Raw genomic sequence first — 15,030 nt, forward strand, 5'->3', positions numbered from 1 at the left:
CACCTGGAGGGCTTTTAAAAACACATCTTACTGGGCACCACGCCCAGAGTTTCTATTCAGCAGCTCTTGAGCAGAAACTGATCATTAGTATTTCTAACCGCTTCCAAGGTGATGCTGATTCTGCTAATCCACTTTGAGAAGTACTGAGCTAGATTATAGTAGGATTTGGGTAGAAAGGCTGGGATCATTCAGGGGTATGGGACCAAGTTTGTCACAACAGGAAGAATGTGTAAAGGAGGTATCTTTGAGCAGAGAACCATTCATGTCCCCTGAATCTAACTAGACATCTGTGTGTCTTGTCCCTACACCCCCCTTAATATTTCTTAGGCCCCACTCTCTGCTACTCCTTTCACCATTGAAAAAGACGTCACTGTAAAATAAGAATTGTTATCACTTACAAGGCAATTACTATGTGCCATGTACTCTATTGACATGTTATTTAGTAAAGGGAATATTATTATCCCCAATGTACAAATAAGAAGAATGCAAAGCTCAGTAAAGTTACTTAGCTGACCTCAGATCATTTCAGGGAGCTGGAATAAAACTGTAAAGACTTCCTAATTGTGTTACAGTGAAAGAAGTACAGTCCTTTGTAAGCAAAAGTCCAATTTGCCCCAGAATAAAACAATCCATAAGGTAGCAAAGTACCACATACTGAGCTTTAGTAGTCATTTATTTTCAAAGAGAGATGAGACAGAGATAGTAACTTGTTTAATGAAAGTTTGGATGCAATTCATTTTCTTTTAAAGTAGAATATTATCGAGAATCCTTTGATTTTTCTCTAAGGACCCATTCTACACCGCAATCTTCAAAAAACATTAAATAGAAGTCAGGGGAAATTTCCATATGGAGTATTTCTTTTCCATCATGTGTACAAATGATCCATCTGTGGCTTATTAATTTGTAATTCTGACCCATGGGACAAAGCTCAACTAGCTCTGTTTAGCGCTGGATCAATTACAGTTGGATAAAAAAGTTGGAAACAGTGGAAATATCCAATATGTTATTTTCATAAATTTTGTTAATTCATGATAAATATCATGTAGCATTTAAACCATATAGTTTAGAAAATTTTCAGAATATCTAATGTCATGAATAGGATATACTATTACATTTTAAAAGTCAGTTTATAACTCTTTTAAAAAAAATTATGTCTTTTGGCCCAGCATGGTAGCTCACACTTGTAATCTCAGCACTTTGGGAGGCCAAGGCAGGAAGATCACTTGAGCCCAGGAGTTCAAGACCAGCCTAGGCAACATGGCAAAACCTCGTCTCTACAAAACATACAAAAATTAGCCGGGTGTGGTGGCACACACCTGTGGTCCCAGCTACTCAGAGGCTGAGATGGGTGGATCACCTGAGCCTGGGGAGGTCAAGGCTGCACTATAAGCCATGATCATGCCACTGCACTCCAGCCTGGGTGACAGAGTGAGACTCTGTCTCAAAAAAAAAAAAAAAGAAGAAGAAGAAGAAGGAGAAGGAGAAGAAAAATTTTATCTTAGATCTTAGGCTGATGTCTTGGTTTGGGTTCCCATAGATCCAAACCCCAAGTCAATAATTCAAGTGCAACTTTATTTGGGAGGTGACCCCAGAATATACTGGTAGAGAAAGTAAAATGGAAAGCAACCCATCAAGCTTGCATTATTATGCAAATTATACTGTGGGAAACCAGACTTAATTCCACTGAGGAACTCCAGGGCCCATCTAGAAGGTATCGCAGCTCAGAGTTATCCCACAAAGGGTGTAAGGAATCTGGGTATTTAAACAACAATTTCTGTCAGTCATTGTTGGAGGTATGCTCCCACAGGCCATTAATTCTCTGGCACATTCAGCTTGCCATGAATGAGTGCAGAATAGGCTCTGGCTGCCAGAAAAACCCTTGGGAAAAGAGATGCAGAAACTGGCAGTTGGAATCCCGCCAGCGTGAACTATTGTGGTAAATGCTAAGAGGAAAATTGGCAGAGCATCCACAGTGTCTGCTACACCTGAGTACCCCCAGAACCTAGAGCTTGAAGCTGAAGCTTATGTGCTATATTTTTTCAGAGAGTGCAATCCCTGGGAGCAGGAGTTAGGTAAAAGAAGGTGCAGCCGAAAAACAGGGTTAAGTTAGCTCAAGGCTGTATTTCCAAGCTGGCCATCACGTGATAACAAGCGCAACTGATTGCTTAATCTCATAAAGCTCCCTCTCAAGAGAGTGTATGATATACTGCATCCCGGGACAATCTGTCCCAAGGAGAAGAATTTACCCCTCAATGTTTGTATCTCATTGGTGAAAGGTTTTCCCCATGGTGCATTAACTCCTCAACCTTCCCAGATTCTGCATGTGGGACACCAAGTGGGTCTCATGGATTCACACACCTCAAATGCAAGAGGGAAGCCAAGAGTGGGAGGTGAGTGGCATCCAGTGCGGGCAGGAGGTAAAGGACAGTAGGGATTTTTGTCTGTGTGCAGTTTGTAGAGCCCACACATCTGGTTACTCACTGACAGCCAGGGAAGAATTGGTGGCCAAAGGCCTTAGAAATAGTCAAGGCCAAAAAGATTTGACATGCTGCTTAAGATAAGCCTGATACATATGTATTCCAATTTTTGTTAAATATTTACACACAAAAACAACCCACTCACATTCACGTGCCTGAACACAACTACAAATAAAAAAGACAACAGTTAAAATAAAAACAGTGATTTAGATCCAGTCAAATTGTATTTTTTCTACCTATATTCTTTGATGTATGTTTAAAGTTTTATACAATAAAGGTATTTTGATTTTATAGTGGGAAAAGATCACAAAATCACATGGACAGGTTTAGAAAGGAAGGCAGAGCAGTAAACACTTTTTTTCAAAGTAAAAAAAATGGTTAAAAAATGATTCTGTGTTTTACTTCATAGGCATAGACAAGGTGGTCTTCATTTCAAGGTTGAATCTTTCAAAAAATTGTTTAGAAAAACAAAAATAAGTTGCTTTTTAAATATGAGATGCCCAATTCTTGTGTCATAATAAATTACCATAGTTTCTAAATAATTTGAAATATATTTGTTTATACAGTCACATGCCACATAACAAAGTTTCCATCAACAACAGATTGCATGTATGTCAGTGGTCCCATACGATTATAATGGAATGAAAAATTCCTATTGCCTAGTGAAGTCATAGCCGTCATATACCATTGTAGGGCAATGTATTACTTACACGTGTGTGGGGATACTGGGATAAACAAACCTACTTTACTGCCAGTTATATAAAAGCACAGCACATACAATTATGTACAGTCCATAATACTTGATAATGACAAAGCACTATGTTACTGGTGTATGTATTAACTATATTATAATTTTTATTGTTATTTTACTTATTTATTTATTTATTTTGAGACGGAGTCTCGCTCTCTCCCAGGCTGGAGAGCAGTGGCGTGATCTCGGCTCACTGCAAGCTCCGCCTCCCGGGTTCACGCCATTCTCCTGCCTCAGCCTCCGGAGTAGCTGGGACCACAGGCGCCCGCCACCACGCCCGGCTAATTTTTTGTATTTTTAGTAGAGACGGGGTTTCACTGTGTTAGCCAGGATGGTCTTGATCTCCTGACCTCGTGATCCGCTCGCTTCAGCCTCCCAAAGTGCTGGGATTACAGGTGTGAGCCACCGCACCCGGCCTTTTTATTGTTATTTTAGAGTGTACTCCTACTTATATTAAAAGAAAAAAAAGTTTACTGTAAAATAGCCTCAGGCAGGTCCTTCAGGAGGAATTCCAGAAGAAGGCATTGTTATCACAGGAGATGACAGCTCCGTGCATGTTATTGCTCCTGAAGACTTTCCAGTGGGACAAGATGTGGAGGTAGAAAACAGTGATATTGACAATCCTGACCCTGTGTAGGCCTAGGCTAATGTGCATGTTTGTATCTTAGTAACCAAAAAGTTTAAAATGTTAAAAAACAAACAAACGAATTGACTCTGTGTGGTGGCTCACACCTGTAATCCCAGCGCTTTGTGAGGCCAAGGCAGAAGGATCCCTTGAGCCAGTTCAAGACCAGCCTGGGCAACATAGTGAGACTCAGTCTCTATTTCTTTAAAATAAAAAAAATAAAAATTTAAAAATTGTAAAAATTTTTAAAAGCTTACAGGATAAGGATATAAAGAAAGAAAATATTTTCTACATCTGTACAATGTATTTGTGTTTTAAGCTAAGTATTATTACACAAGAGCCAAAAAGTTTAAAAAAAATTTTTAAAGTTTACAAAGTAAAAAAGTTACAGTAGCTAAAGTTAATTTATTATTAAAAAAATAAATTGTTAAAAATAAGTTTACTGTAGCCTAAGTATATAGTGTTTATAAAGTCTACAGTAGTGTACAGTAATGGCGTGGGCCTTCATATTCACTTACCACTCACTCAGTGACTTACCCAGAACAACTTCCAGTTCTGCAAACTCCATTCATGGTAAGTGCCCTATACAACAGTAGTATGTTAATCTTTTATATGGCATTTTTACTGTGTCTTTCCTATCTTAGGTATGCTTAGATACATGAATATTTACCATTGTGTTATAATTGCCTACAATGTTCAGTACAGTAACATGCTGTACAGGCTTGTAACCTAGGAGCAATAGGCTATCCCATAGAACCTAGGTGTGTAGTAGGTTTGTGTAAGTACATTGCTATGATGTTTGCACAATGAATAAGTCACCTAACAACACATTTCTTAGAACCTAGCCCTGCCGTTAAGTGATGCATGACTGTATATCTTGTGAAAGAAAAATGAACTCTCAGGGACTCCAAACTCACTATGCCAAAGGGAAAAGTTAAGCTTGGGAACTGAGTCATGCAAAACTGTCTCCCATTTTGTTTCTAAATAGATAGCTCCAAAGACAGAAGTTCACACACCACCCTAGGAGGCCTCCCTTACTCAGAAGGAAATTTGCTCAGAAGGAAATTCCTTGTGGGTCCCAAGATCTTTACCTTAAAACAGTGTTCTATGGAATTTTACCCTGACAATATAAATCAATGTTGTCCTGTATTTTCACAGGTACAGGACAAAGATAGGACTAGAAGTCATCCCTCTGCTCACCTGAGACAAATGCATATTTGACTGCTTCCTCCACTCTATCTTTACTTCATCTTATGTAAAAATTCATATTCACGGAGCAAGAGATGAATGCATAGTCGACTATTTCTCTACCCCCTCTTTTCACATGTAAAATGTGAATTCAGTGAACCCTGCACAAAGCCTCAGAGGAGTGCAAGCACTTGCCTCTTACCTACTCTCCTTCCCTTTTTCTGTCCTCCTTCCCCTACTGCCTGCTCTTTCCCCTTTAAATATTGAAGTCCCTAAATCCTCTTTGAAAACAGCACAGATCACAGATGTTACTGTGATTTTGTGTTCCTTTTGCCCAGGCACATCCTCAACCTTGGTGAAATAAACCTCTAAATTGATTGAGACTCACCTCAGTCATTTTCTATCCTCAGCAATTTTCAAGTATACAATACATTTTTATTAACTATAACCACGATGTTGTAGAATAGACCTGTTGAATTTTTCCTCCAGTCTAAGTGAAATTTTGTATGCTTTGACCAACATCTCCACAACCTGCCCCACCAAACTGCTCTCAGCTTCTAGACACACACACTTTCTTTTTTTATTTTTTAACTTAATTTTTTGTTGTTGTTGTTGTTGTTTTTTGAGACAGAATCTTACTCTGTCGCCCAGGCTGGAGTGCAGTGGCATGATCTCAGCTCACTGCAACCTCTGCCTCGCCATGTTGGCCAGGCTGGTCTCAAACTCCTGAGCTCAAGTGATTGGCCCGCCTTGGCCTCCCAAAGTGCTGGGATTACAGGCGTGAGCCACCACACCCAGCCCTTAATTTTATTTTATTTTAAGTTCCAGGATACCTATGCAGGACATGCAGGTTTCTTACATACGTAAATGTGTGCCATCGTTGTTTGCTGCAACTATCAACCCATCACCTGGGTATTAAGCCCCGTGTGCATTAGCTATTTATCTTGATGCTCTTCCTCCCCCTCGCTCTGACAGGCCCCATTGTGTGTTGTTCCCTTCCCTGCGACCATGTGTTCTCATTGTTCAGCTCCCACTTATGAGTGAGAACATGCAGTGCTTGGTTTTCTGTTCTTGTGTTAGTTTACAGAGGATAACGTCTTCCAGCTCCCTCCATTCCCTGCAAAGGACATGATCTCATTCCTTTTTATGACTGCATAGTATTCCATGGTGTATATGTACCACATTTTCTTTATCCAGTCTATCACTGATGGGCATTTGGGTTGATTCCGTATCTTTGCTATTATGAATAGTGCTATAACAAGCATACCTGTAAACACATACACTTTCAATACTAAGTCATAACACTCAAATGGAAGACCAGATTTCACTATAGTCTACTCTTACTGCAGACCCTTTTCTTGGTCTGGGATCCACTAAAACCTGACAGTCTTATGGGTTATTGTTATCTGGTAAATATACCAGAGAAGCACATCAAAATACATTGCCACCAAAATCCAAAGTGTCCCACCAAGCAATGGGCCTTGTTCTGTGTGGTGAGCAGTGTAAGGCATAGCTACATCTTTCACTTTAGAAGGCATATGCCGATATGCCCCAGATGCTGGACTCCTAAAAGTTTTTTCTGTTTGTTTGTTTTTTATTTTGTTTTGTTTGAGACAGAGTCTTGCTCTTGCCTCCCAGGCTGGAGTGCAGTGGCACCATCTCAGCTCACTGCAACCTCCGCCTCCCTGGTTCAAGCAATTCTCCTGCCTCAGCCTCCTGAGTAGCTGTAATTACAGGCGCCAGCCACCACGCCTGGCTAATTTTTGTACTTTTGGTAGAGACGGGGTTTCACATGTTGGCCAGGCTGGTCTCGAACTCCTGACCTCAGGTGATCTGCCCGCCTAGGCCTCCCAGAGTGCTGGGATTACAGGCGTGAGCCACCACACCCGGCCCTAAAAGTTTTACCAGTGTAGCAGAACCTTAAATCGTTGCAGCCTTATCTTCCACCCCTGATGTGATATGAAAAAAATGGCACATTATCCTTGTGACAGCTTTTCTAAAAATTCACAACCCCAGTCTAATCATGACAAATCCAAAGTGAGGACATTCTGCAAAATATTTAACCAGGATTTTTCATAAATGTCAAGGTTAAAAGAAAAATGACAAAAACAAGAAAAGACTGAGAAACTGTCACAGTCTGAAGAAGACTGAGACATTACAAAGATAGCAACTAAATGCAACATGGTATCCTGGATTGAATCCTGGAGCAGAGAAAAAAAATAGCAGAAAAAATAAACTGGAGAAATCTGAATAGTCTGTCATTTGGTTAACAGTGTTGCACCATTGCATGCCTGTATCAAAATATCTCATGTAACCCATAAATATATACATCTAGTCTATACTGACACAAAGTAAAAATAAAACTAAATGGTGTTGGACCAGCATGTCTTTTTTATTTTATTATTACCTTTAATGGACATATAATAATTGTGATACAGTGTGATATCTTGATAAATGTATCCAGTGTATAATGATCATATTGGGGGTAATTAGCATATCCATCACCTCAAACATTTCATTTCATAGTTTTGATAAATATACCATGATTATGTAACATGTTAACATGTTACAAGGTAGGTAAAGGGTATACAAAACCTCTCTATTGCTATCTTAACAATTCTTCTGTAAATCTAAAATTTACAGAATTTATAAACTCTTCCATGAAATCTAAAATAAATAAAAAAACTTGAAGAAAGGGAGAGAAAAAGTGCCTGGTTAATAAGATTGAATATACAGGAAAGAAGAGATAAAGACACATGTAAGAAAGCACACGTGTGTGTGTATGTGTCATGGTTTATGACTGGGTTTGTGTGTGCATATTAGAGGCAGGGTGAGTTTATGTGAGATGGTAGTTCTGCTATAAGGGAACTAGTGAGCCAAGGCACTTGCATGAACCTGAGAGTAAGTATCTGCTTAAATTTTGAGCCTTACGCACCTTGCTTGCCTTACCCTAGTCCAGGATTTTTAATGAAGCTGCCAAGAGGAGCAAAAGTATGTCATAGGGGGCACCTGGATTTGAACCAGGGACCTCTTGATCTGCAGTCAAATGCTCTACCACTGAGCTACACCCCCTTGATGCTAATAACCTTCAAAAAAACATTTATTCCATTTTTATGACCTGCAAAACACCTCATAAATACCTTTGGTGTCTAAGATTCCTTTCGAATTTAAACTCATCCCCAGTTTCCTCCTAGCTGTACCATCTTTTGTTTTTCCCAGAGCATTTATACTCATTCTCTTCCCAGCACCTGAAGCTCAATGCTGTATCCTCAGTCTAATATTCCAGCTTTAAAAAAATACACCACCAGCTGCCCATAGATCTCTGGGCACGTCAATGAATGTTTTGAGCATTAGGGGCTACCAACAAGTATTGGACATGGAGGAGATCTGAAGTGGGAATCCACAAATTGACTTCAGATGTTCATGTTCAATTCTGAAATTATAGGCAAATATTATGTATTTGCACATATTGTATATTGTGCATATTTTTATCAGATTTTCAACAGGGACCTCATCCAGGACCAACTATCTCACTTCAGTGTAAAAAAAAAAAAAAAAAAAAAAAAAACACCAAAAAGAAAAACAAAGCACCCTGAATGTTCCAAAGCCCAAAACTCAATTTTGAACACCTCTGATTCCTATTCCTTTGAGTTCCAATCTAAGAACTCAACCTCGTGCATCTCCAAGATTGAGCAAAAGATCAAGGAAATTTTTGTCATTGCAACAAATTTTCCCTGATGAGGTCTGTCAGCTGCCATGGGGCCAGGGAACAAGCAGCAGCCAGAGCTCCAGCTCACAAGCTGTCTGAGGGCCCCAGACACCCACTCCCAGCACCCGCCCAATCTGATGCCCAACAGGAGCCTCAGATTTCAAATCCAGTATACCCAAACCTAAGCTTATCATCTTCTTGTCCAAACCTGCCTCTCCATCTATTTTGCTTTGTTGTAATAATAATAGCTCACATATGTTGGGCATTTTCGATATGCCAGGCATGGTACTAAAAGTTCTACCAACAACCTCCATGTAATTGTTACAAAAATCCTATAAAATAGGCATGAGTAGTAGTATACAGGATGGAAACTGAGTCACAGATTGATTGGAATATCTAGCCCTAGGTCACACAGCTAGCAGGTGGTAGGGCCAGGATTCCAGCGTAGGCTCAGACTGTGTGAAGAGCCCACCTGCTTAACCAGCTGAGCAGTCTCCTTCCTATCTTGGTTGGAGATGCCACCATCCTGTACTCGGTCATCTAGACCAAAACACTTAAGGCAACTCTAGGCTCCTCCCACCCTCTCCTCCCCAGTTCCAGTGAATCAGAAGACACTATTGATTTTATCTTTGACATTGCTCAAATCCATCTCCACCCCTGCACTGTCAGTGCCACCACCTCCTAAATATCCTCCCGGCCTCCACCCCCACATCCACCCTGTACTGCTTCCAGAGCAGCCTGTTGGAAAACTAAGTCCATCTAGATCACTGCCCTTTAAACGCCATCACAATAAACTTCAAGTCTCTTAGCACAACATGCAGTTCTTCTCTCTGATTTTTACCTGCCTCCTCAGCTTCAGCGTTATCTTTTGGCACTCTCCATATCACATTTTGTGCTCCAGCTGCCTCCATCTGCATCTACCTGGCTTCAGCTTCTGCTCCACTGTTTCCTCTGCCTGGAATTGCAACCATCCCTCTCCACAACCCCACCTCCATTCCACCCTCCATCTGTAAGATATTATTCATCTTTGAAACCCTGACTGGCCATCAGCTCCTCCAGACGCTTACCTTCACCTCCCCTCCTCTGAACAGATGTAATCGCTGCCTCTTCTGTGTTACTGCACCTATCGCAGCTAGGTACAGCTCATACACTCTATTTTCTTATTCTATATGCCTACACCCTGAATGAGGGCAGGGGCTAATGTCTTATTCACCTCTGGGCTCACACTTTGCATGGTTCTGGTACATAGTAGGTGCCCAGTGTATGTTGTTCAGACTGATCTAAAAACAGAGCATTGCCTGTATTGTGGGTGGGAGTTACACCTGACTTCTGGCTCCATGCCTGGGTCCTGAATGAAGTTACCCAATGTGGGGGTATTTGGCTGTAGGAAATGAACAGGGGATGGAAGGTAATAGAAATCCTTAAGCTTTAAAGCAGAAAAATGCAGTTCCTTAAACTTCAGACCAGTTCTTGTTCACCTCCCTGAAAATGTTCTGTGGATAAAACCCTATTCCTTCGCTTTCCCCAGGGCAGTGCAAAGTATGGGCACAGTCACTAAGTCCCTGGTTTTCCTTGTGGCCAACGGGTTCTAAAACTCTATAGGCAATCACAGGACTGTGGGAACATTGCCTAGTAGGAGTTTGTCACAAAGATTTTAACATTAGGAGAGCAGTATGTGTAGTATACTTAAGTCAGTGAGAGTGTGTGCTCTGAGTTCAAATCCTGAATCTGCCCTTTATAGCTTTTTGACCTTGAGTGAATTACTAAGTATCTCCAAGTCTCAGCCTCCTCATGTAAAATGGAAATACAAGCAAACAAGTATGTATCTTGTAAAACTGTGGTCAGAAATAGAGGAGAACCAATGTAAAGGGCCTAGACTTGCATGTACTAAGAATGCAAGCCAGGGACATTAGTTATTATTCAATCAGCCATGAGCCATAGAAGATAAGAAGTCAAAGTCAATCCATGTTCTTCTGAAACAAAAACACAAATGCACAGGGGGCACCTGGATTTGAACCAGGGACCTCTTGATCTGCAGTCAAATGCTCTACCCCTGAGCTATACCCCCATGCTGGTAAGCTTGCTTTTATAGTCTATCTCTCTCTCTCTCTCTCTCTCAACATTCTGGTTCTAAAAACCTCCAGTGACTCAGGGGAGCTATAATTAGAATGTTGTCTGAAGGAAGTCTGGGCATTACAAGCTTTAGAAGAGGTTTATTATGAAAAAAGACAGGACTCCTGAAAACTAAGTTCTCAGGAGCCAAGAAACTCTTCTTAGACTGGCCAGTACCCAGAGCCTTATTCCTGTCCACCATATCTCACAGAAGGCAAACCTCAATTCCAAGTAAAAATAATCAGATTCTCCACAAATGGCAACATCAATATAATGTGGATGACTGGATTCCTGTTGAGCTTCTCTTAGCTAAGGCTCCTAGCAACTGAGATTCTTATTCCTCTTCATGACTTCACAGAATTGAGCTCATAACTAGCACTCCAGATATTTGTTGCATTAAATTGACTCTGGAAAAATATATATATAAATAACAATTTGTGTGAGATAGCTTTTCCAAGCCACAACTGTAAGATGGTTTTAGTCACACAAAAACAGATGGTCAGTGAGTTACACTCTCGTGTAACATAACGTGCCTGAAATTTGGAATATTGCCAACTTTGAAAGGTTATTTGATGAAGAGAAACAACACTCTAGATGAGAGTCTCTTAATCAACCAAGTAAATAATTTATCCTGGTCCAGCCACCAAAGATTCATTTTCAACTTCTAAACACAACCACAGTTACAGCAACCTATATTTCCTGACCTCATAAACATCTCCTCTCACCCTAATAAATTGTGCGGGTGCTTCTTATGTAAATCTTACATGTTTGAGCCTATCGAGAAGTCTCTCTTCTGCCAATTTCCTAGGCCACATACATTATTCAGGCATTTCCAAGGGATCCTACATTTGGGATGATCATTTTGTGTCAGAGTTTTGGTTGGTTGGGAGCATAGAAGAGGCTCCTCTACCTCAGGCTGGAACTGAGAGCTAAGAAAAGAATTACAATGCATGCTTTGCTCATTGTTCTTTTCTCATGCTGGCCATCAGTGGGAGTTGAGATTTTAACAGTAGCAGATGTACTCTGTGCTTCATATCAAAGAACTCCAGTGCTGGAAGGGTTTTAGAGATCATTATTTCAACCACTTCTTTTGTACACTAAGAAACACAGGTTGAGAGAAGCCAAAGAGCCTTGCTTAAAATCACAAGCATGTCAATGGCAGGATATGGACTGGGGTCCACTCTACTTAGAGCACATTAGAGGCAGGGTCCTTTGGAGGCTCCCACTGCCTGGAACAACACAAGTGTTCAAAAAATGCTTGTGGGATAAATATCAGGCTGTAGTTGTATACAGGGTGCCCAACCATCCTGGTTTACTGGAGAGTTACCCAGTTTTAGTACTAAATGTTCTACATCTCAGGAAAGCTTTCAGTTCCAGGAAATTCCTCAGAAAATTGGGTATTTTCTAAATGTTATCACCTACTTTTTCCATTGTCACAGTTTTTTATCATTTCCACATACCTCCTATAGTAGTATTTACTTACTATTTGTCTTGAAATCAACCTACTGTTTTTTTTACTTAGCCTCATCCTGACCAAAAATATCCTTGAAATCATGCTAGTTGTATTTCTTTTTACTGTACATCAAAATACATAGACAACTATTAAAATATGTTAAAATCATATATAACATGTTCCATTTACAACTTGCCATTCATGCTTCTAAACATTTTACAAATACTAATTTATTTAATCTTCAAGACAATCCAATGAGGGAGGAAATATTATCATCTTTACCTTACAAATGAGAAAACTGAAGCACAGTGAAGTTAAATAACTTGCCCAAGGTCACACAGCTAGCCAACTTGTCCATATGTCCCCAAAGTCATACTGGAAACCCTCAGTGGTCACCATAGTGTACTTATTAATTTAATATTTTAACCTGACTGGGCCACAGGGTGTCCAGATATTTGGTTAAACGTTATTCTGGGTGTCTGTGAAGGTATTTCTGGATGAGATTAACATTTGAATTAGTAGACTGAGTAATGCAGATTGCCCTCCCTAATGTAGGTGGGCTTCCTCCAATCAAGTTGAGATCCAAATAGAGGAAAAATGCTGAGTGAGAGGGGACTTCTCTTGCCTGACTGCTTTGAGCTGGGACATCAGTCTTTTCCAGCCTCTGGACTCAAAATGAAACATCAGCTCTTCTTGGGTCTTGAGCCTGCTGGCTTTCAGCCTGAAACTATACCATCAGCAATCCTGGGTCTCCAGCTTGCTAACTAGAGATCTTGGGATTTCTCAGCCTCTATAATCATATGAGCCAATTCCTCGTAATAAATCTCTTTCTATATGTATATGTGTGTATGTGTGTGTGCAAGCATATACATATATGTATGTATGTGTGTGTATGTGTGTGTGTATATATATATCTGTGTGTGTGTGCATATATATATATATCTGTGTGTGTGTGTGCGTATTTGGTTCTTTTTCTCTAGAGAACCCTGACTAATACACACAGGATACTCTGGGAAGAATAGTCAGGCCTGCACTAGTTTTGAGGATCCTGTCCGTATTTGTTGAGATTGTTTAAACCCCATAAGGCCCAGAACAGCACCTGCCGCAAGATAGGAGCTGAACTGATCTGCTCTTATATTCCTAACCTTCTGCCATCATGAGATCACATATATGAATTTGCTCTCAGTGCTCTCAAAACATAAGTAAAAGTAAAAGTTAATGTTTGTTTTAATTATAAGGTATATAAGCCAAATAATCTGGTCTGATTCCAAAGCCTAGCACTCAACGATTTTCATCAGAGCCACAAAAAAGGAGGGGATTTACAAAACAAAACATCTTGCAGAGATCTCAGAAAAATTGTGGCAATTATTCAAAATATGTTCAACCACAGGTTTCAGAAACTGAAACTTCCTAATATTTCTAGATTCCATAAAACTAATAATGGAAACTAGAATTTAAGTTTTTCAAAGCTTCTGCACAGCAAAGGAGACAATTAAAACATGAAAAGGCAACTTACAGAATGGGATAAAATATTTCCAAACCACGTATCTGGCAAGGGGTTAATATCCAAAATATGTAAGAACTCATACAATTTAATAGAAAAAAAAACTAAATAGTCCAATTAAAACGTGGGCAAAGGACATAAATAGACATTTTCTCAAAAATGACATACAGTCATCAATTACATAAAAAAAGTTCTCAACATCATTAATCATCATAGAAATGCAAATCAAAATGAAATATCACTTCACACCTGTGATATACATATATGTGTATATATATATACACATATATGTATATACTTGGATTTTATTGGAAATATGTGTGTATATATGTATATATATAAGTATATATGTGTATGTGTGTATATATATGCATATATAATATATATACACATACATATATAAGTATATATGTGTGTATATACACATATATACACACATACTTATATATACATATATAAGATACATACACATACATATACACACACATATATATACATATATACACATACACATATATATACACACATATACACAAACACAATGGAATATTATTCAGCTATAAAAAAGAAGGAAATCTTGCCATTTGTGATAACATGGGTGCAACTTGAGGGCATCATGCTAAGTGAAAAAGTTGGACAGAGAAAGAGAAATACTATATGATCTCACTTATGTGAGGAATCTAAAAAACAATCGAACTTGTAGTTGTGGAGTAGGATGGTGGTTGCTGGGTGCTTAGTGGTGGGAGAAATAGGGTGATGTTGGTCAAATGGTTAAAAACTTTCCATTATAACATGAATAAGTTCTTTGGATCTAATGTACAGCATTGTGTCTATAGGTAATAATAAATGCTGTATTGTATACTTGAAATTTGCTTAGAAAGTAAACCTTAAAGGTTCTCACCATTTTTAAAAATGGTAACTATGTAAGGTAATGGAAGTGTTAACTAACTTGATTGTAATAATCATTTCACAATGTATATGTATATAAAATTATAACATTGTATATCTTAAATATATGCAATTTTATTTGTCAATTATACCTCAATGAAGCCAGGAAAAAAATTAAAATTCTCAGTAATCAGAAGGATTTTCCCCTTATATCAAGATATTGCTCTCAATTGAATTTTTTTCACTTTTTAATCCAAAGTTTACTCAACTGTAAAATGTGGATGTTACAATTAGAAGATCTACTAAATTATTTCTAATCCTGA

At 39.1% G+C, this 15,030-nt stretch overlaps 1 protein-coding gene and 2 non-coding genes across 5 annotated transcripts in view; all 3 read right to left on the bottom strand.

Annotated features, from left to right (window-relative positions):
• The window catches only part of CPNE4 (copine 4), a 752,097-nt gene that overhangs the window by 687,886 nt on the left and 49,181 nt on the right, over positions 1–15,030 (bottom strand). The window lies entirely within an intron of this gene.
• Positions 8,042–8,113, bottom strand: TRNAC-GCA (transfer RNA cysteine (anticodon GCA)). The gene has a single exon. It is a non-coding gene; the product is annotated as a tRNA-Cys (tRNA).
• On the bottom strand, positions 10,747–10,818 carry TRNAC-GCA (transfer RNA cysteine (anticodon GCA)). Its single transcript has one exon. It is a non-coding gene; the product is annotated as a tRNA-Cys (tRNA).

Source organism: Pan troglodytes, chromosome 2, assembly GCF_028858775.2.
Source record: "Pan troglodytes isolate AG18354 chromosome 2, NHGRI_mPanTro3-v2.0_pri, whole genome shotgun sequence".
Lineage (NCBI taxonomy): Eukaryota > Metazoa > Chordata > Mammalia > Primates > Hominidae > Pan > Pan troglodytes.